At 36.2% G+C, this 24,040-nt stretch overlaps 2 pseudogenes across 2 annotated transcripts; both read left to right on the plus strand.

The window, feature by feature from the left end:
• Window positions 1-11,253: 11,253 nt before the first annotated feature.
• LOC308640763 (dual specificity protein phosphatase 18-like) lies at window positions 11,254-11,773 on the plus strand (annotated as a pseudogene). The gene has a single exon. The product of its transcript is annotated as a dual specificity protein phosphatase 18-like (transcript).
• A 218-nt stretch (window positions 11,774-11,991) lies between these two features.
• Window positions 11,992-18,485, plus strand: LOC308635280 (adiponectin receptor protein 1-like; annotated as a pseudogene). The gene is made up of 3 exons: window positions 11,992-12,023; window positions 12,370-13,054; window positions 18,481-18,485. The product of its transcript is annotated as an adiponectin receptor protein 1-like (transcript).
• The last annotated feature ends 5,555 nt before the right edge of the window (window positions 18,486-24,040 follow it).

A 24,040-nucleotide genomic window follows, 5' to 3' on the forward strand; every position in this document is an offset into this window, starting at 1 on the left:
AATTTGTTTTGAACACAATTCTTTCACCTCATCAATACCATGAATAGAAAAAGTATGCTTTTTATTAAAATAATCATGCATTGTATTTTTGAAAAATATGTGGAAGTTCCATGCATTTTTACCTATTTGCTTTTTCTGCTATAGTAGCTGCTAATAAAACAATTTTAAAACAGAAGGTTTCCTTTGATTAATTTAGATAGTTATGACTTTTCTGCCTTTGCAGCCAAACATAGAAAATTGTCTCATCCTAAAGTGTCTTTTTGAGTAGTGAATATGAAGGAAGGTGATTGGTAAATAAATTGTGTGATGTAGTCTGAAAGGCAGACAGCTATAAATGGTGAAAACAATCTTTGGTATATGTGATATGGAAAAGACAATTGCTTACTCATCTGTCTTTTCATTCCCTTACTGCATTGCTTTATAACCCACCAGGGGCTTATATCCATCAATAAGTATCTTTTTGTTTAAATTTTCAGTTGCAGATGGACACACTACGTTTATTTTATTTTTTTTATGTGGTGCTGAGGATTGAATGCAGGGCCTCACACATGCAAGGCAAGTGCTCTACCACTGAGCCACAACCCCAATGAGTATTTATTAATAACTGCTGTCTGTCTGGAAATCTGCTAGGGAATTTATGTAGGTTACTGAATAAAAAATTAGATAAAGCAAATAGGTAAAAATGCGTGGAACTTGCATTAAGTTTGCCCCCCCAGTGTTTGAGTTGGGTATGGCTTATAAAAGAAATTTGAAAGCCGAATTATATGGTAATTATAAAACTATACTTGCCAGAGACTGGAGTGATTTTTTTTGGGCTTGAGAATTTTCGGGTGACTTAAACAATAGGTGATTCTTCTGACATGTTGGCCTCTCAGTTCCTTGAGTACTCTTCTCCGTGTAATCTTGTTTTCCTTGTACCATGGGTCTCAGATTTGTTGATAGTACCCTTTTCTTTTAATTAATTTTTTATTTATATATGACAGCAGAATGCATTACAATTCTTATTACACATACAGAGCACAATTTTTCGTATCTCTGGTTGTATACAAAGTATATTCATACCAATTCATGTCTTCATACAGGTACTTTGGATGATAATGTCCGTCACATTCTACCATAATTTCTAACCCCATGGCTCCTCCTTTCCCCTCCTACCTCTCTGCCCTATCTAGAGTTCATCAGTTCCTCCCATGCTCCCCCTCCCTATCCCACTATGAATCATTGTCCTTATATCAGAGAAAATTTTCGACATTTGTTTTTTTGGGATTTGGCTAAATTAACTTAGCATTATCTTCTCTAACCCCATCTATTTACCTGCAAATGTCATGATTTTATTCTCTTTTATTGCTGGGTAATATTCCATTGTGTTTATATGCCGCATTTTTTTAATCCATTCATCTATTGAAGGGTGTCTAGGTTGTTTCCACAGTTTAGGTATTGTGAATTGTGATGCTCTACACATTAATGTGGTTGTGTCCCTATAGTATGCTGTTTTTAAGTCCTTTGGGTATAGACTAAGGAGAGGAATAGCTGGGTTAAATGGTTGTTCCATTCCCAATTTTCCAAGAAATCTCTATACTGCTTTCCATAATATTGGTTGCACCATTTTGCAGTCCCACCAGCAATGTATGAGTGTGCCTTTTTCCCCACATCCTCGCCAACACTTAACTGTTGTTTATCTTCATAATAGCTGCCATACTGACTGGGGTGAGATGAAATCTTGGAGTGGTTTTGATTTGCATTTCTCTAATTGCTAGTGATGATGAACATTTTTTCATATATTTGTTGATTGATTGTATATCATCTTCTGAGAAGTGTCTTGTTCAGTTCCTTGGCCTATTTATTGATTGGGTTATTTGTTTTGTTGAAGAAGCTCTTTTCTCCAATGCATGTTTTTGGTGCCTTTGTCTAATATAAGATAATTATAATTTTGTGGGTTAGTCTGATACTACCCTTTTCATTGTTCTTTATCTCCTTGTTGTTCTCATTCTTTTCTTCATCCATCTTAAATACCATAGTCAATCATTATACAGTCTCCTCTGCATATACCTACGTGCCCATGATAATTTTAACATATTCACTAGGCAAAAATTCTGACTCCCCTCTTATTCTGCATCTGTACTTGCACAACTGAATGTATCTGGAAAACGTACCTGTACATCCACATATCATGCTGATTGGTAATATTTTTAAATTTATGAACTTGAACTTTTTAAAAAAATTTGTTTTAATTAGTTACACATGACAGAACAATTATCTTGATATATCATACATTTGATGAGCTTGAACTTTAAGTGGGCCCTTAATGCTGTCAGGCAATTGTATGTACCTAGTTCATTTACTCTCTCACTCTCCTTTCTTTCTTTTTGTTAGAACATTATAATTATGCATATAGTATTTGGGTTCATTCATTTTGGCAAAATAACACATGCAAGGAATTTGATTTTAATCTCCATCTTCCCTTTTTTCCCCCCCTCATCCTTCTTCCTGTTCTCCTTCCTCTACTCTATTGATCTTCCTTTTTACTCCTTTATGTATTTAGTTTTGATTTATCCCCCCTTTTTCAAACTGGTGACAGCTCTCTCCCATTCAACTGAAGACCTTGCTTCTTTCTCCATTAAGAAAATTGAAGCATTCTGTACTTATGCTTTTGCCCTTAACTCCTCTTAGCATAGAATAACCAACCATCTGTTTTTTTATCAAAGACAAGCCCTTCACTTATGTATTAGATATCATCCCCCTCTCAACTATTCAAGGATGTTACTCTAGGAACTTTCTAGGTACTGTTTGGTTAGACATGATTCTATGATAAATGAAAAATTTTTAAGTACATTTCATATGAAACTGATTCAACATTCTGTAATTTTTTTTTTTTGGGGGGGGTTGGGTACTGGAGATTGAACCTCAGGGGCACTCAACCACTAAGCCACATCCTCAGGCTTATTTTGTATTTTATTTAGAGACAGGGTTTCACTGAGTTGCTTAGAGCCTGGCTTTTGCTGAGGCAGACTTTGAACTTATAATCCTCCTGCTTCAGCTTCCTGAGCTGCTGGGATTACAGGTGTGAACCACTGTGCCTGATTTGTATATCTGTATATATGACTTTTGAGCAAGATTTTTTTCTTTTCCTTTTTTTTTTTGAGACAGGGTCTTGTTAAGATGCCAAGGCTAGCTTTGAACTTTCGATCTTCCTGCCTCAGCCTCTCAAGCCACTGGGATTATAGGCATGCACCACCGTGCCCATCAATTTTTAGCTAGTTTTGAGTCTTTTTTAGTTATTTAAAAAAATTTTTTTTTAAGTTGTCAATGGACCTTTATTTTATTTATTTTTATATGGTACTAGCCCTTTAGTTATTTTTATTGGAGTATACTTTATATATAATAAAATTCACTCTTTTGGGGTTTACAGTTCTGTGAATTTGGACACACATATTCAGTCATGTAAACACCAGGATCAACCTGTAGAATATTTCCATTACTGCAAAAGTGCTCTTGGGTCCTTTTGTAGTCTTGTAGTCAGCCTGCTCTCATCCCCTCCTGCCCCTGGCATTCTCTGATTTCTAGTTTTGCTTTTTTCAGAATGTGATATACATGAAGTTATTAAATGTTAATCATTTTGAGTTGTTTTCATATAGCCTAATGGTTTTGAGATTCATCCGTGTTATTGGATGTATCAGGAGCTGATTTTATTGCCCACTAATATCTCAATGTATGGATTTTCCACAATTTATTCATACAGTAGTTAGTGGATTTGGGGATGTTTCTAGGTTTTGAACATATAGAGTAAAGCCACTATAAACATTTTTACCCCCCCTTGGGAAGATAAGTAGGTATGGGATTGCTGGGCTATATGGTGAGTAAATTTAACTTTATAAAAACTTGTTTTTCAAAGTGATGAGTGAGTCTTTTTCATACTCATCAAATGGAGTATTAGGACTCTTAGTTGCCAAAACCGGAAATTGACTCTGGCAGAAGAACTTATGAATAGGATATTAGATGGCTCATAGACTCTCTTGGAGAGCTGGAGAGACAGATTCAGAACTTACGTATCCAGGGACATTATCCTAGGCACATTCGCTGGAGTTTGAATTGCCAACTCCATTAAGGAATGTTAGACATTACAAGTAGAACTGCTGCCTTTAGTATCTGCAGGAAGCTGCTATTCTGCTTTCAGCTTACCAGAATGATTCTCTAAGGATCTACCTTCTTTTGAGTCATTAGCTTTTTTTTTTTTTTTTAATATTTTATTTATTTATTTATTTTTAAAAGAGAGTGAGAGAGGAGAGAGAGAATTTGTAATATTTATTTTTTAGTTCTCGGCGGACACAACATCTTTGTTGGTATGTGGTGCTGAGGGTCGAACCCGGGCCGCACGCATGCCAGGCGAGCGCGCTACCGCTTGAGCCACATCCCCAGCCCGAGCCATTAGCTTTTGAATCACCATCTAGGTCCTGCCACTCTGCCACTGAACCACATTCCCATCTCTTGCTTAGCATAATATAAATACTAGTTTACCTTCTTGTTTTCCTTTTTTCTCATCTATCTTTTTTGTAAGTAAGTGTTTTACTGAAGTGTAATAACAAAATATATAAATCATGGGTGTATAGCTTCATAAATTTTCATTAGGCGAATTCACCTTTTTTGACCAGTACCCAGAAGAAGAAATAGAACAATACTAGCACTCTAAAACCCTTTTCCTCCTAGTCATGGAACCCTACTTCCCACCAGGTAATCATTATTTATTCTGACTTTATTTAACTGGTTTAGTGTTTTTTTTTTTTTTTTTTTTTTTGTGTGTGTGTGTGTGTAGTACTGGTGATGGAATCCAGGGCTAGGCAAGTGCTCTACCACTGAGCTATATCCCTTTAAAAATTTTTTTTTTTTTTTTTTGGAAACAGGTTCTTTTTCAGTTGCTTAGGCTGGATCCTCTTGCCTCAGTTTCCCAAGTAACTGGGATTATAGCATGTATCACTGTGCCCAGAAAGTTTTGTCTATTTTCAAGCTTTAATCAAAGCTGTGTATTCTGGGCATATGTTTTCTTTCTTTCAGGCTTTGTGAGGTTCATCTATTTTCTTTTTTTTAAATTGTTTTTTAGTGTAGATGGTTACAATATCTGTTTTTTATTTATTTATTTTTATGTGGTGCTGAGGATTGAACGGAGTGCCTCAGACATGTGAGGCAAGCGCTCTACCACTGAGCTACAGCCCCAACCCCATCCATTTTCTTTTTGTGTAGCAGGAGTTTGTTGATATTGTTCCATTATACAAATACAACACTATCCATTGTACTATTGATGGACATATAAGCTATTTCTAGTTTTTTGACTAATATCAGTTAGGTGGTGTTATGTACTTGTCTTTTTTGGCTTGCACATGTACATTTGTGTGGGTATATAACATGGGTCGAGTTAGTGGGCCATGGATTCTTTGTGTGTTCAGCTTTAGGTAGGAGAACGTGCCAAAATTTTTCTACAGTAGTTTTGCCATTTTCTCTTTCTTCTCATGGTATACATGAGTTTTTATTGGTTATATATATCTTTTTTTTTTTTTTTTGCATCTTTTTGTGCTTCAGAAGGACTTTGTGCCACAGGATAATACTTTTTTGAGTTTACCTAATCAGTTGTGTATCTCTTTCATTATCTCTTTGAGGGAGATTTCATGTTTTACCTCTATTATCTTAGTATAGGCACAAAAGACATATAGTGAAGTTGCATGGAAAAATGAGTAGAAGTATGTCTGGAGATGGAATAATCTCCACAGTTTTTAGAAGTGAGAACTTACTGATCTGAGTGGAATTAGAATTGATGGAAACAGAGGGTGATTGGATTATTTAATTCAGGTGGAGTGTGATCTGAATCTGTAGGTAATTGGTAGCCATTTTTTTTTTAAAGAGAGAGAGATATGATTTATTTTAATATTTATTTTTTAGTTTTTGGCGGATACATCTTTGTTTGTATGTGGTGCTGAGGATCGAACCTGGGCTTCACGCATGCCAGGCGAGCGCGCTACCGCTTGAGCCACGTCCCCAGCCCTGGTAGCCATTTTTAGTTCCTGAGTTGGGAGAGAGTTATTTGAAAGGTGTTTTATCCATTGAACAAGGAATGTGTTTTTGTTTAGAGAAGTGTTCTCCGCCCGGAATTGGAGACAGATATACAAGATGTGATTATGTGACTTTGGTCAGTTTAATCTTTTTTTTTTTTTTTTTTTTTAAAGAGAGAGTGAGAGGAGAGAGAATTTTTTTTAATATTTATTTTTTAGTTCTCGGCGAACACAACATCTTTGTTGGTATGTGGTGCTGAGGATCGATCCCAGGCGAGCGCGCTACCGCTTGAGTCACATCCCCAGCCCGGTCAGTTTAATCTTGTAGTTTAAAGTTTTTAATGAAATAGGGTTTTCGTCTTTCTTTTATCTTGTGATGATTGGAACTAATATGCAAATATAAGTAGATGCAAATATAAGTATATTCTTTGACATTACAAGATTCAAGAGTTTTGAAACACATAGTGTATGATATATGAAAGGAAATTCAGCTTCTGCTCTTGTAATCCATGTGTAATTCTATAGTATCTCTGGAGTGGTTCTGTATTCTCTTTTGCATTGTTTTTTGTGCTAGCATTTTTGGTTCTACTTACATTGGAAATAAATAAAACGTAAAGTGGTATGAAATGTCTCATCTCTTAAGGCTTGTCCTACAAAATACACTGCATTGCTCTTGATAGTTTTTATTATAATAAAACATCAATTAAATGTAAATTAATAGTTAGCTTCAATATTTTTTAAATTTTTTAAAAAATATTTTTTAGTTGTTGATGGACCTTTATTTTATTTGTATGTGGTGCTGAGAATCGAACCCAGTGCCTCACGCATGCTAGGCAAGTGTGCTACCACTGAGCCACAACCCCAGCCCCAAGCTTCAGTATTTTTAGTCAAAAAGAAATGAAACCAAGAATAACAACAAGAACAACAAAACATTCTGTGAAGTTAAGTTGGAATTTGGATTATCCATATGAAATAAATGTATTTTCTTGCTTTATCCACCAAAAGGGTAGAAGCAATGACAGCCAGAAGAGATAAACATACCTAGTTAGTGTCCATAGATTGGGTTTTTAATTCTGTTTCTCTCTAGAAGGAACCTTGAGAAATGGCTGATTCCAGGTGTGGGGCCAAAAAAGTACTGAGTCTGGATGGGTTTGATCAATAATCCAGAAAGTCACAATCCTTATTACCATAATCCTGAATGTTGAGATCCTTAAAGGTCAAAATCCCTAAAGTTTAAAATCTTAAAGAGGATCACAATTCCCAAAATATAACTCCTGAAAAAAGCAAATTTATTTAAAAATACATTTATCTTACATCTGAGAACATAAAACATAGAACAATGTATAGATCACTTTATACAATAAAATAGGCAATGATATACATATTAAAAAACATAAATACTAAGGCATACTAGTGACAGTTGTGTAGGCATAAGTTATTATTTTTTAGGCATAAGTTATAAGCAGATAAACCCTATTCATGAAGAAATAGTTCACATAACAGATTGCATAAACAAATATCAATGTGGTTTGTAATTGCATGTACCAAACTTTATAATTGTGGTCATTTGAATTACCATGACAGATAACCCAAATCTTTTTTAAAATTACTGTTTTTATATATAATGTATATTTTTAGTTGTTGATGAACCTTTATTTTATTCACTTATTTTTATGCACTTATTTATATGCAGTGTTGAGATTCAAATCCAGGATCTCATACCTGCTAGACAAGTTCTCTACTGCTGAGCCACAATCCCAGCCCAACCTAAGTCTTTTGATGAGATTGATCAAAAACCTTGATGTTAAAACTCAGGGTGTAGCTCTGAGGTAAAGTGCTTGCCCAGCATGCACAAGAACCCTGGGTTGGAGCCCTAACACTGCAAAACAAAACAAAACAAACTTTAATCTTGTTGTTTTAATTTCTTTATGAAATGGGGCTTTCATCTACCTTGTAGTTTTTTAAACTAATATATTAATATGAATAGATGATTTCTTTTTTATACTCTGTCTCCTGTGGCATTACAGTATTCAGAATTTTGAAACGTACTAATTAATGGTCACCCAAAAAACTGAAATTTGGAGAATTTTTATTTTTCATAAGTGAATATGTACAAAAAAGACATCTCTTCATTTGCTGAGGAAGTTTTATCATTTTCATGTATATGTACAATGCTTATGCACAAAGTCATCATTGTGAAAATACACTTTCAAGGAGTCTGATTTGAAAAAAAATACATATAATGAATTAGGACTCTTAAAATTTTCTGCATAGTATATACGTTCAATAGTGGAAATGATGCAAAGATGAAATGCCTAGTATAGTGAATTGTATAAAATAATACAATTTAAAACAGTGTGTATGTGTATGTTGGCTGGGGGGAGCTTAAAAAAACCCCAAAACTTAAAAAGAGAAATTAATATGAAAAAATGTATTGAAGGGTGATTATGGGCAGTTGCATAGAGGTAGTCTATAAGAACTGGCTGAATTTAACTGTTTAATTAACTATATTTTGAAGTCTTATATATGGATGAATAGCTGCTTTTTTTTTTTTTTTAAGGTCACGACTTTCCTTGGAGCATAGGTTCACAATCATTTTCAGTGTGGTGCTGCTCTTTTCAAAATTCTATCATCTGGTACATATCAAACATTCCATACTAAATTTGTGTCATGCTTCTGTGGTGTTTTGGGTATATGGCAATTCATCCTGTTTGTGCTCATAGATAGGCCACAAATCCGGCAGAAACAATACTGGTGATAAACTAGCAACTCTGTTACTTAAGTGTCTTATCCTGTGGTGTACATAATTTATTTTTGAACTAGTCAATAACTTTGCTGGCTTCTTTAGGTAAATGCAGCTTCTCCTCTACCCCCCTTTATGGTGGTGGTGGGGATTGACTCCATAGGTGCTCTACCACAGAGCCACATCTCCATTCCCTTTTTTTTTTTTTTTTTTTTTTTTAATATTTTGAGACATGGTCTTATTAAGTTGCTGAAGCTGGCCTCAACTTGAGATCCTCCTGTCTCAGTCTCCCTAGGCTTTGAGATTAACAAGTGTGTACCATTGTGCCCAACCAAATGAAGCTTTAACTTATTAAAGGGTGCTGGAATTTCATCAGCCAGAAGGAATGCCAGTGCCAACAAATAACACGTTTTTAAATTAAAAAGTTTTTCTTATTGGTATAGCAATAAGAAAAACTTTTTAATTTAAAAAGAATTTGGCTTTTTCCTCCTCTTTGCCTTTTTAAAAATGGAAATTGTGGTTTTGGGGATTTTTAGGACTTCCACATTTGGGGATTTTTAGTATTTTGAGATTGTAATTTTGAGAATTTTAAACACAGTTTTGATCTTTCAAGATTTTAACATTTGGGATTATGGCTTTCAAGATTGTGTCATTCTAGATTATGATCAGCAACAGTCTGGGATATTTTATCAAAAAATAAGGAAAAGACTAGGATAAGGCACAGACATTTACTTGTAAAGGCTACCACTCATCAAATTTGGGACAATTTGGGTATCACAAAGCATGATGGTAGTAGACATTGTATCACAGAGAGCTAGAGAATGGGACAAAGGAAATGAGAAATGTGGAGCTCTTTGCAGAAGATAGCCAGGTTATATATGTGAAAGGAATATGTAAGATTAGGAAATTACCTTTCTGCATACTCAAATGTAATAATTGGGTTCAAGCAAGTATCAGTGGATGTTTAGATTGTTGGGAAACAGGATATTCACATAGTTTCAAAGAATCATGTCACCATTATTGGTGAAAGAGAAAGTTCATATTATAGAGATCTGACATTTACTACCTTAATCAAGTTATTAAATTTAAGATCAATGAACTGATATCAACTACCCTCAGAACTGAAACACAATATCACATATGTGTACATTGTTGCTAGGAATGAGGCAACAGTTAGAAGAATCAGCATGTGGGCATTTGGTCTGGACATGTAATCATTGACATGAAAAAACAAAGATAAAGCTTAAAAGAGACTAGATGAGACAAAAAATACTGTATGTGAATTTTGATTGCATTTCGGATTAAAAAACTTCAAAAAGATTTGGGAAACAAGTAGAGAAAATTTATTATGTCTTTATTGATATCATTGAACTGTTAATTTTCTTAGATGTGATAATGGTATTGTGATTGTGAGGGAGAGTGATCTGATTCTTAGAAGATGTAGAAGTATTTAGGGTGAGATGAGGTCAAGGGGACTGCAGCTTACTTTTAAATGGTTTCACAAAAAATAGTTATAGCACATGTGGCAAAATCTCAACTATTGGTGAAGTCAAGTGAAGGGTATAAAGGTGTTAATTATAATATTCTTGAATATTTTCTGAGGGACTTAATGTTTGAAAATGAAAGGTGGATTTTGGTGATCATGTGCTCCTTCCAGTGTCAGGAGGAGAGTGCTGAAGATCCTGGGCCACTTGGTTATAGGTGGCCTCCAATGCTGTGGGATGTAGTTGAGGGACCGAAGCCCTCAGCACGCCTGCCCACGGGACTCGTTTGCCATCACAGGAAATTCTCTGCCCCTGGGACTGAGAGACACTAGCCTTTTCCCAAGCTGAAACTTGAGATACCTACCAGATATCTTCACACAAAGGATCTGTGGTGGCACAGGGCAATTGGGGCTTCTGCCAGTAATAGGGAAACTGACTCAGTGGAATTGGCTCAACTGGGACTGCTGCTAGAAGAGAAGTCCTAGCAGGTAATTGCCAACCCAAACAAGGCTGAAGAAGAGCAAATATGCCCAGGGCCCCAAGAAGAAGAAGAGGTATGGGCACTGATGCTTTGCCTGCAGGCCCACTATGCCATGGAGAAGATGGAGTTAGTTAGTGTGTGAAGTCTGGGAGGGGCGTTGGAGGGTCAATCCCATATAATGTACTTCTTGAATGACTGAAGGGCAATGACCATCTGCTACATGGCCACAGACCACTCATGCCCTCATTTTGGGCTTGCTTTATGAGCATCTTCTGGGCAGCTGATTCTTCCCCTTGAGGAAACCAGTTTGCTGGGCCAGCTGGGATTTTGGTCCCTGGGATTAGAATTGGAACTGGCTTCTCCCTGAAACCCTTGCCTGGGTATAATCGATGCTGCTTCTTCATGAATGAACCCCCTCACACTCCTGTTGGAGAGAATTTTCCATGGACACAGCTTAGTAAAAAGATGCAGGCCTCATATGTCACCAGCTGCTGACCTACCGCTTTGATGACAGCACCCCTGTGCACCTTTTTAGTTTAGTTCGGGCAGCCCTCAGTCAGTGGCTTCTCACAGATCACCAGAAGCCTGTACATCAGCATTGGTGTGGCTGCCAATAACAAGCTCTTGCTATCCAGGAATCAGATCACTTCAGTCATCAACGTCTCAGTAGAGATGGTAAATACCTTCTTATGAGGATATCCAGTCCACATATGTGCCTGTGGCTGACTCTATGACTCCTTGAACCCTTCACCCACCATATCCACAGTATGGAAATGAAGCAGAGCTGTACACTGCTACACTGTGCCAGTGGCATGAGCCACTCAACCACTTTGTACCTTTCTGACCTCGTGAAGAACACTGTGAACCTAGTCATGTCAGGCCATCATCCAACCCAACGGTGGCTTTTGGGAGCAGCTCATCTACCATTCAGCAGTATGACAAGAATACTGTACACATGGTTAGCTCCCCAGTGGGAATGATCCCTCACATCTATGAGAAGGAGGTCTGTTTGATGATTCCACTATAAATCATCCCCCAAACTCCTGCTGTAGGGTCAGCTTTTAGACCTGTTGATCCTATATCAGGATCTGAACTTGAACAATCTTTGTTGATACAAGAATATACCAGATGATGCCTTTTAAGGGCAAGAAAAAAGAAAGTGATGCCACATCTTTCAACTTTGGAATTCATATCTTTAAAAGATTAAACTCAATTGTTAGATGGTGAAGATAAGTTTTCTACCCTATGAGTGGCAGGGCGTGGCTGCTGGCCAGAGGGTGAAATGAGGCAGATGATATCTTGGACAAAGACACCAGTGCCCCAATGCCTGGAGTCCTGCTGCCCTTACCTGGACTGGAGAAATGAGCCTGCTACATTCCTGCTTTGTTTTTTCAAACCCAAAAGCCAGAACCTTAGGCATCATGACACCCCCTGAACTTTTCACAATAAGTGGATAAGTGGTCTTCAGTAGTTCTCTAGGAATCTTAGGGGCTCCAAAGAACTGCACATCCACCACAGTGACCCTATTCTAGTTTTCTAGATAAGGTTTAACACAGAAGATAGTTTTCAAATAAACATTCCACTATTATTGAAATAAAAGCAGCGTCTTCCACATACTCACAGGACCTGGCAACCCCTGGAGCCTTCTACTTGTTTCGTGCTGTTTCTCTTTTTGGGAATCTTGACCATGCTTAGACCAAATATGTATTTCATGGCCTCTCTTCAGGAGAAAGTGTTTTTTGGCATATTTTTGGGTATAGTGCTCTTCTGGTTTTTCCACAATGTCTATTGTCATTCAGAGAATGTCTCACATACTTTTTCCAAACTGGACTATTCCTTAATTGCTCTCCTGATTATGGGGAGCTTTGTCCCCTGACTCTTATTACTCCTTTTACTGTTCCCCATAGCCTTGATTCTTCTACCTCTCCATCATCTGTGTCCTGGGTATCTCTGCCATCTTTGTGGCATAGTGGGACTGGTTTGCCACTCCTAAGCACAAGCAGAAAAGAGCAGGCATATTCCTGGAACTTGGCTTGAGTGATGTTATACTCACCATGCACTTCATTATTACTTAGGGATTTATCAAGGCCACTACAGTGGGCCAGATGGGCTGGTTCTTCCTCATGGCTATGATGTATATCATGGGAGCTGGCCTTTATGCTGCTTGGATTCTTGAGCTCTTTAACGTGGTTTAACACTTGGTTCCAGTTGCATCAGATTTTCCATGTCTTGATGGTTGCAGCAGATTTGGTCTACTTCTGTGGGGTCTCTAACCTTCAGGAATTCTGATATGGCCTAGAAGGTGGCTGTACTTCTCTAAGCCTTCCCATCTTGGGGTGGAGGAGGAACTTCCCAAGTGCTTTTTCTTTTTCTTTTTTTTTAATATTTATTTTTTAATTACAGGCAAACACAATATCTTTATTTTATTTGTATGTGGTGCTGAGGATCAAACCCAGTGCCTCACACATGGTAGGCGAGCACTCTACCTCTGAGCCCTGCTCCCTGCCCCTGAACCCAAGTGCTTTTAAAAATAACTTATTTGTTGAAGTGACAGGAAGAGTCCGAATTGCATGTTTCTAGAAGAAACTTCTTAGATAATTCAGTGCCAGTCAAGCTTCAGCTCTTTTTCATAGCCAGTGGGCAATAAACTTTCCATTTCTAGCTAGGGAGGGTGGGATGGTCAACACAGTTATCACCCTCCTAGGCAGTTACCCACCCACAACAAGCATGAGAACCACTCCAGATGAAATACCAGATGCCTATGTTTGTTAATCTGTTCAAAGACACAGAAAAGCTGAAACCCTGTAATATCTTCCCTGGCTTCCTGAGCTTTTCTAAGGCCATGTTGTAGGGGCGTAAGCATGGTGACCGCCAGTTCAGAGTCTCCCGAGGAGAGCAGCTGAATTTGGGTGGCGGGTGTGGGGACCAGCTAGAGATGAGGTCTGAGAGATAAAGAAAATGAATGGAAGGGAGCAGATCATGTGAGTCCTTTTAGGCCCAAAACCTGTACTGTGAGTGAAATGGGAAGCTGTTCATTTTTTAAAAAATATTTATTTTTTAGTTGTAGATGGATACAATGCCTTTATTTTATTTATTTATTCATTCATTTATTTGAGAGAGAGAATTTTTTAATATTTTTCAGTTTTCGGTAGACACAACATCTTTTTATTTTATGTGGTGCTGAAGATTGAACCCAGCGCCCCGCGCATGCCAGATAAGCGCGTTACCACTTGAGCCACATCCCCAGGCCTTTATTTATTTTTATGTGGTGCTGAGAGTCATCAAACCCAGTTCCTCACACATACTAGGCAAGTGCTTTACCACTGAGCCACATCCCCAGCTCCATATTTTTCTTTAAAAAAATTTTTTTTTCTGTAGTTGTAGATGGAAAGCATGCCTTTATTTGATTTCATGTGGTGCTAAGGATTGAATTCAGTGCTTCACATATGCTAGGCAAGTGCTTTGCCACTGAGATACAGCCCCAGTCCCCTGTAGCACACTTTCCAGAAACAGTTATAACCTTTTCCCATCTTTCTTGGGCCTTGATCTGCTTACATAGCAGGAAGAATACAGACACCAAATTTTACATAGCACAACTAATCATGGAAGTGTGTCCAGGCTTCAAATAACTTGAGTTTTAATTTTTTTTTCTTGACAGAGTAAGGTAAAATTAAACTGAGGAAAGATATTTAATATTTAATACTAAGCTTTAAAAAGAAACCTGCTGGGGTAAATGGATGGAGTTGGAGAATATCATGCTAAGCCAAGTAAGCCAATCCCAAAAAACCAGAGGCCAAATGTTCTCTCTGATAAGTTGATGCTGATCCATAGTGGGAGTGGGGGAAGGGGAAAAATGGAGGAACTTTGATTGGGCAAGGGTGAGGGACAGGGGGAAGGGAGTATGGGGACAGGAAAGGTGGTGGAATGTGATGGACATTATTACCCTAGATATATGTATGACTGCACATATAGTGTGATGCTACATTGTGTACAGAGAAATGAAAAATTGTGCTGCTGTTGTGTACAGTGAATCAAAATGCATTCTGCTGTCACATATACCTAAATAAATTAAAAAACAAACAAACAAACAAAAAACCAAAACAACAACCTGCTGAGCTGGGATTGTGGCTCCAGTGGTAGAGCAATTGCCTAGCATGTGTGAAGCACTGGGTTTGATTTTTCAGTACCACATATAAATAAATAAATAAATAAATAAATAAATGTATGTTCATCAACAAAAATAAAATATTAAAAAACCTATCATTTCTGTTTCCTGATGCTAAGACTATGATGATAATAAAAGTAGAGCAGGAAAAAAAGGTGGATTTTAAAAAATGTTGATAATAAAATGTGAGAGTCTAAAGTATCTTAAGACATCATATAATTCAACCTCTCATTTTCCTTTGGGGAAAAAAGTGCAGAATTAGGAAACTTGTTGTAGGATACACATCTTATTATTGAGCGAACTTAAAATGCATGAATTCCCTATCATTGCACCCAATGGTGGACGTAGATGGCAGTGTACATCTTTGAATTATTGTTAATAGATACTATTATTAATCTTTATCCTGGCATTGTATGCATCTTAGAATCCCTTTACCCCTTTTTCAACCTATACTTAATTTTATTTGTGTACTTTATTCTAAATACTTAATATGTAGAATTAGTTAAAGTATTAAATACTGTTTTAATAATAGTAGAGTTGTTAGTATTGACTAGGATTTACCCATATTTGTAGCATTTTCTCAGCTGTTTTCGTGTCTGAATTTCAGACCTTTGATCTTTTGTAATTTTTTTTACCCTTAAGAATACCTTTTAGAATTTTCTCTTAGTACCAGTTAGCTGATGGTATAGTCTGTTTTGTTTTTCTGAAAATGCTTTTGCTTGCATTCATTCTTGTAGGAATATATACATTGGGTATACAATTCTTTATGGGCATTTATTTTTTTTTAAGCACATTAAAGATGCTGTTTCTCAGTTTTCTAGCTTTTATAATTAACACTGAGAACTGTCAGTCTATCCCTTCTTTCAAGGTAATCTATTTTCTCATTTAAATTTTGTAACAACTCTGAGATGTAGGTTTTACTTTTGTTTGTATAGACGAGAATATAAATTTAGGATAATTTACCACTGTCAAATAGTTAGAAAATATTAGATTAGGTCTGGGGCTGTAGCTGAGTGGCAGAGCGCTTGCCTAGCATGCGTGAGGCACTGAGTTCAATCCTCAGTACCTCATAAAAATAAGACATTTTGTCCATCTACAACTACAAAAAAAAATTTAAAAATGGATTAGATTAAAATTCAGGTCTGTCACAAAAATCTTTTACTTTACTTACTTTGCCTTACTAGCTCTAACTAAGTCAAAATGCATTTTCATCTGTTTTTAACAGTATTTTTTTCAGCTTTTATAGGTATACTAGATTTTGAAGCATAGTTATGGCCCTCAGCTTATAGTTTGGAGAAAAGCATATTTAAAGTTAAAATATGAGGTTGTATGTAATTAATAATGATAGCTTGTTGTAATAATAAGAGTTTATGCAAACAATTTCAGACTGGACCTGTCTTATGAATGAGGTGGAATTTGGTTTGAATCTCAGGCAGAGTTTGGGGTGAAAATTGTAGAGGTTATTTTAGTCAGGAGTAAAGTTATGAAGAAAAATGTAGAGGAGTGAATGATGCATTTGAGGGACTGATGACAATATCAATTTAGCTATAGTTGAAGTTTAAATATTGTTTTTGGCTATAAAATTGTATGTGAGATGGGTGCCTTGTTATGGAGTACCATAAATTTTGTTTCTTTATCATTTAGGGAATAGGTAGTATTTTGAAGAATTGTTTTGGAGTGGGGTGATTCAATGATTATTTAGAGGACAACAGCTTGACTTTATATTCCAACCAAAATTTCAATTACAGCTTTGTCAGTTTCTTGCTTATATTGTGGGTAATTTAGTTAACTTTTCAAAGTCTCCCGTTTTCTCATTGTAAATTGTAAATAATAGTACTTACTTTGGAGGGTTGTTGTGAAGATTAAATGAAATAATATGTGCAGTGTATTTAGAACAGTGCCTGGAACATAGTAAGCTCTATTTAAGTGTTAGGCATAATCTGTTATTATCATCTTAATCATTACTAAATACATGTTAATATTCACCCTAATGTCTGGCATGTGGGTAATCACAATTCTGGTCACCAGTAGAATATATATTAGTAACCAAATTATATTTTAATACTTCTGTATTTAACAGCAAATTAAAACCCTTAAAGTTGTATTTACTGTTTAACTAACAGTTCACTTAAAGGTTATTTCCCCCATACATCATTTTGTTATTACATATTCTGTGTCATTTTAGTTCACTCTTCAAAGTTAATTCATTTTGTTAATAAAAACAATGGTGAAGCAAAGCAAAGCAAACATTCTAAGAATTGTAGAAAACAGGGAAGAAGTTACTATTAGTTCAAATCAAAAAAGAAATCCCTAAAAATGTCATAAGAAAAATGTGGTTGCTCAATTTGGAAATATCATCTGTGGACACTGTTTAATTTGAAGTATTAAAGAACTGCCTACTCTGTTAAAATTTTATTCCAAAGGAAATTTTTTAAAGTTTTTGAAGCATCAAGACTAATAGGCAAGAAAAGCGTTTACGTGACAGTTCATTAATCTTTAAGAAGTTGAAAAGCAAACATGTGGCAGAGAAGCCAGTGTGGATTTGCAATATTAAAAGGCTACCATCTTCAAATATTGTCATGACGGGCAATGGGAAATAATTTGAGAATGGGCACCACTTATTATTTATTTATTTAGAGAGAACTTTTAGTATTTATTTTTTAGTTTCTGCGGACATAACATCTTTCTTTGTATGTGGTGCTGAGGATCGAACCTGGGCCGCATGCATGCCAGGCAAGCACGCTACCCCTTGAGCCACATCCCCAGCCCCACCACTTATTTTTAATAGTAGATGAGTTCAGCATTAAATGCTTTTAGGGAAATTAATGAGTAGCTAATTGTAATTTTAAGTGAGGTTTAACTTTATCATGTGATTGTTTATTAAGGATCTAGTAAATTTGCATTGGCTAGAGAATTTGCCTTTCAGTGGACATTCTGTAAGTCCAGAAGAACTAAACACATGGTGTATTTCTTAAGAATGTATTATAGGTCTGCTCTGGTCTGTTACTAGTATTTCTTTTTTTTATATATTTATTTTTTAGATTTAGGTGGACACAATATCTTTATTTTGTTTTTATGTGGTGCTGAGAATCAAACCCAGTGCCTCATGCATGCTAGGTGAGTGCGCTACCACTTGAGCCACATTCTATTTGTTTCCATAATCCTTTTCTTTTTTATAAATTGGCAAAGGAGAATTTTGAATATGGCCTGTTATTCTTGGAATAAGAGACTTTTTCCCCCTTTCTAATGTGCTTTCCTAACCTTTAACTCTCCTGTTAACAGATTTTCCATCTATTCCATAATTTTTTAATATATATATTTTTTAGTTGTAGTTGGACACAACACCTTTATTTATTTATTTTTATGTGGTACTGAGGATCAAACCCAGCGCCTCACATGTGCTAGAAGAGCTCTCTAATGCTAAGCCACAACCCCAGCCCCTATTCCATAATTTTGAATAACATTTTTTTAAAAAACCCATCTTACATTTTCATATGACAATATCATTTAGGTTTGTATGGCTCTTATTCATTTTTATAGTGATTCTTAAAGCTGCTTTTGTCTTTTAGGTTGACTTTGCAGTATAAATAATGCTAAATGGAAAACCTAGCTTTACATTTTATATTACTGGATGATCATTTCTTCCTGACTCCTTAGTTCATTCATTCTTTATTTTTTGTGGTATGGGGATTGAACACAGGGCTTGCACATGCTAGGCAAGCACTTGACTTTTGAGCTACATCCCCCACTCTTAGAGCAATTTTTAATTGATTCATAATAATTATGAGGCAGATAAGGTTGCTATATTTTACTTCAGGGCATTTTAGTTTGGAGGACCACAGGTTTTGGCATATAGCATACTTGGGTTCAAATTGTAGATTTGCCCCTGTGTGCCTTTGGACAAGTTATTTAATTATTTGAGTTTCTGTTCTTAATTCTTAAAATGAAGGCAGATCATATGGTTTTCCCCTTGTAGTGTTGATGTAAATGTTAAATTGCATGATTAGTGTAAAGCATCTTGTCTATTCTGTGAAACATAGGAGATCAAAAAATGAAGATTCATTTGTCAAGGTGGTCAGCTTACAAAGTTGGTCATGCAATTGTGCATGACATTGTAGCAGTGCTTGCTATCTATGTGAACAGTTCTCTTAAATGAATTATTTGGAAATAAAGCACCCTTTAGGATGACTGTGGTCAGCATTTCAATTTTAAAGCATATTCCTGTAAACTTGGATTTGCTTCTCAGTAAAAAGTGGTAAGCACACTGCAGCTATGGTCATGGTGTGTAAAATGCTTAGAGCTGGTAGAGAGAATCAGTGACTAGACTGTTTTTAAGTTATGTGTCTAGCTGTGCTACAGCTCTAGAGAATGATGAGGACTTGCACATATTCTCCACCAGAGGTATTAAAGTCATAAGTGGGTTGTCAGTCATTTATTCATTTGTTTATTGATTTGACAAATATTTGAGAACCTATTATCTAGGTGTTGTGATATATACTAGGAATATAGCAGAGAAAAAAGCATATCTGGCTTCAAGGAACATGTACATAGAGAGTTGATAAGTGGTACAACATAAGACAAAACTGATTCAGTGAGAGCACATAGAAGTGCTCCTTAATTGAGTCCAAACTAGGCATAGGGTTAGGAAGTGGGTAAAGGTGTCAAGATCAGGGGAGATGATTCCTAGGGAGAAGGCATTATCTATGTTGAGTGTATGGTTATTGTGGAGAGTTATGATCATTTCTTTCATAACTTAAGAAGTTAAGGATGGTATTTTGAAAAATTTAATTTCAAGGGATAAACATTTTATTAGTGAGAGTAGGTAGTTTATTATAGAGTAAGTACAGTTGAATATTATTTTTAGCAGAAGAGTGAGAAATCAGATTTATGAAATAGTTTATTTTAATGTTATTGAGAATTGGAAGTAGAACTAACTTCGTAAAGGCAAGAGTCTGAAATCTCACTTGGAAACTGAGTGCCTTCTTGCTCATGCAGTTTTAGAATATTACCAATACTGTATTTATTGAGTTCTCATAATCAATGCAAGAAACATTCATTGGACTCTAAATGAGGTTTTCATGGTTCAGATCCCTATCCTGACTCCAAGCATTGAGAATTAAGATCTGGGAGGCCATAATGAGTTGGGGAGCTATGTAGGTAGTGCTTAAAAATTGGACTTTGGAATCACGCAACTGACTTAGTAACACAGGTTATATGAAACATAAGCTTGAATTTATATCTTTGAATCTTGAGTTTATATCTTTGCTCTGATACTCATTAGCCCTTGATTTTGGGCAAACTATTAATCTTTCCATTGAGCTCTTTAAAGACAAGATTGTCCAGTTTTAAAATAACTCTGAAGTATGGGGGGGGGGTTGTGGCTCAGTAGCAGAGTGCTTGCTTAGCACTGGTGAGGCATTGGGTTCAATTTTTAGCACCATATAACAAATGAAATAAAGGCATTCTGTCCATCTGCAACTGCAGAAAAATTTAACAACAACAACAACAAAAAACTCCTCTGAAGTAAAGTGGTTATTCAGAGATGAAGAACCTGAGATTCAGAGAATTTGTATGTTTGCTCAAGGCCATTAACCCTCGAATGACCAGAATCTCTGATTATTAATGAGGTGGGTAAGGAATAGGGGCTAAGATGCGGATACCAGAAACTACAATGCAAAGTAAGCTTATGGATTTCAAGTAAAATTTTGTTTTTAATTTTACTGGGTGCAGTGGTACATGCCTGTAATCTCAGCTATTTCGGAAGCTGCAACAGAAGGATCACAAGTTCCAGGCTGGTTTCTGCAATTTAGCAAAACTCCGTCTCAAAATTCAAAGTTAAAAGGTCTGGAGGTATAACTCAGAGGCAAAGCATACCTGGGTTCAATCCTGAATTCCAAAAGAAAAACAAGAACCTCTCCCCAGGATTTTATATATACAAAATATACTTAAACACATTAACTCACACACACATATATGTGTGTGGGTGTATATATACATATGTTGGTATATGGTATGTTGGTATATGTATTCCAATCTATGTATGTGTATTACATATTTTTATTTATTTTAAGATTTAATTTTTTTTTAGTTGCAGATGGACACAATACCCTTATTTTATTTGTTTATTTTTATGTGGTGCAAGGGATTGAACCCAGTCCCTCACGCATTCTAGGCTCTTACCACTGAGCCACAACCTCAGCCCCCAGATTTTTATTTTCGTTTGTTCATTTGACTGTAAGTAGGTTCAGATGTTGCCAGAAAGGAACTAAAAAGTGCTTTGTGAGCACAGAAGAAGAATTAATTTTATGCTTGGGATATGATGAGGGGAGGCTTTCTGTGAAGCTGGCATTGAGGTGGGTGGGCTTTTTTGGAAGAAACTTTGTATGGCATTTTGAGTCATGAAGGAGCCCCATGTCTGCAGACAGGTGATCTGGTTCAAATTCTGCATCTGCCATTGACTAGCTGCTTGATCTCAGATAAGTTATTTCATTCCTTGAAATTATCAATTCCTCTGTGCAAGTGATATAATTGTAGTTTCCATAGAGGGTTTATGTGGATTAAATGAAGTAATGCATGTAAAATATGTAGCTGAATGCTTTGCCATTATTACTATTAGGGATTATTGGGAAGGTCTTTTTAGGCTGAGGGAATTTAGCCTGTTCTGTTTTTCTGTCTTAATAATATCAAGGGGTTATACTTTTCCTTTTATTAGTCCTAAAATAATGGATATTTAGAATTATGGAAATTTGGTAGTATTGTTGAATTGCAGAATTTGTTAGAGACAGAAAGGACCAGTCACAAGCTCATGGTGTATTGTATTACTGTTCCTTGAGTTCAGAAAATTGGAAGATTAAAAGGGTAATCTTCCTCTTTTAGACATTGTACTTTTTAGACTACTTCCTGAATGTTAGTTATTTCACAGTAGCCTTGGGGAGCATATCATGCAGGAGGTATTATTTTTCAGAAAGCAGAATTCACGGAGGCAGAAGAAAAAAGGTCTTTATGGCTGTAAATGGCCATCCAACACTGAAGACCTAATTTCTGACTTAAGTGTGTTTTTTCCCTTTAGTTGTCTGTGAATACAGTACCGGTCAGGAGACCTGAATTTGCATTTAATCTCCATCACTCATAATCTTCCAAGAAGTGTTTAATTTTTAAGTTTGTCTTTTCTGTCTGCCAAATGTTAAGACTTTGAACTACATAGGATTGTGATGCTGAGTTTATTTTGCATAATGCTCTATCAGAATTATTTCATATAATGCTATATGGAAATATTTATTTAACACTCAAATTTATTCACTTGTAGCTTTGTTGATTGCCTACTGATAATGTAGGAAGGAAGTGTTCCTATTTCTAGATTACCTTTAATGTTCTTAGAATGCTTATTTGGGGGTTATTATTCTTGATAGTGATGTAAAGGGTCTAAGGAAAGCCTTGGAGACCTGTGAGTGTTTGACAAGTGAATAACAACACTCAAATGACTGAATTCATTTCATATCATTTGCTAGCATTGTTTGTTCTGTCCCTGTGTTTCTGTCTCTGTCTCTGTTTTGGCTCAGTATTACCCCACGATTGGATAGTTTAAAGCCTTGCAGCTAATAAGTACATTATTTAGAGGTTTGAAGTTTGTTTTTACAGTAGAAATTTGGACAAGAGGACCCTTTTCACATGTGAAAATCATTGTTCTTGAGTACTTATCAATTATTTATATACATTGCTTCCCTCGTGAACTTCTGTCAGAGATAGAATATAAAGTTCTATAAATGCCATATTAACTGGAAGAGGATTAAATGCAGCAGCGAAACTCTTTAGAACAAATTCTTTTTTTTTTGAGGGGAGGGAGGTATGCATATATATATATATATATAGAGGTGCGTGCGCGCGCGCGCGCGCGCGCGCGCGCGCACACACACACACACACACACACACACCTCTCTTAATCACTGAGCCACATCTTCAACCCTCAACTCACTCAGTTGCTTATTAGGGCCTCACTGAGCTGGCTTTGAACTCTGGATCCTCCTGCCTCAGCCTCACACCTTATAGGCAGGTGTTCTTATAGGCTATGTCCCTAGCCCAGCAACTGTTCACAGTCAAGTAAATTTGACTTTAAAAAAAAAATATAGACACACACCCACACACCTCACTTAAGAGGACAGAAACTCAATTCAGTAAAAATTTAGGCTAAACAACTTTAAAGGATGGATAATGAATCAGCCATAATTCTTGTTTTTGACATGATCTCACTGGCCCATGTATAGACTATTTTTAATTTTACTTTTAAAACTTAGGCAGCTGTTTATTCACTACTGGGGAAAAAGGTAGGTACGTAGTATTCTACATCTGACTGTATAGATGCTCTCAACCATTCTATTCTATGCCTTCCCCCATAGAATTCAGTCTTGAATTCTGTCTTCACCATTTCCTTGCCTTCTTTTTTTTTTTTTTTTTTTTTTTTTTGTGGGGGGAGATATTGGGGATTGAATCCAGGGGCACTGAACCATATCCCTAGCCCCCCCCTTTTTTTTGTTTTCTTTACAGACAGGGTCTCACTGAGTTACCTAGGGCCTCACCAAGTTTCTGAGGCTGGCTTTGAACTCTGGATCCTCCTGCCTCAGCCTCCTGAACTCCTAGGATTAAAGGCGTGTGCCACTGTGCCCACCTTGCCTTCAGTTTTTGTATAATTTTATCACATTTATACCTATTAGAAAAAAAGCTTTTTTAATTTTGGTTTTATTTTTATGAAATAAAACAATTACTCTATGATTTAATCATTTGGGATTTAGCATTTTACTTAATATTGTATTATTAAAATTTATTCTTGTTCCCCTCTATTGCCAGAGATTGAACTCAGGAGTGTTTAACCACTGAGCCACATTCCCAGCCCTTTTTATATTTGTTTTGAGACAGGATTTTGCTAAGTTGCTTGGGGCCTCACTAAGTTGCTGAGGCTGGCCTTTAAATTCTCATCTTCCTTCTTCACCCTCCCAGGTCTCTGGGATTACAGGCTTGTGCACTGTGCCTGGCCAACATTTATTCTTATTGTTACACATCATTGTAATTCATTGATTATTTTCTGAATAAAAACCTTTTTTGTTTACATATGTTTGTATATATATCTTAATTCAT

Source organism: Spermophilus citellus (assembly GCF_964194105.1).
Source record: "Spermophilus citellus genome assembly, chromosome: 2".
NCBI classification, from domain to species: domain Eukaryota; kingdom Metazoa; phylum Chordata; class Mammalia; order Rodentia; family Sciuridae; genus Spermophilus; species Spermophilus citellus.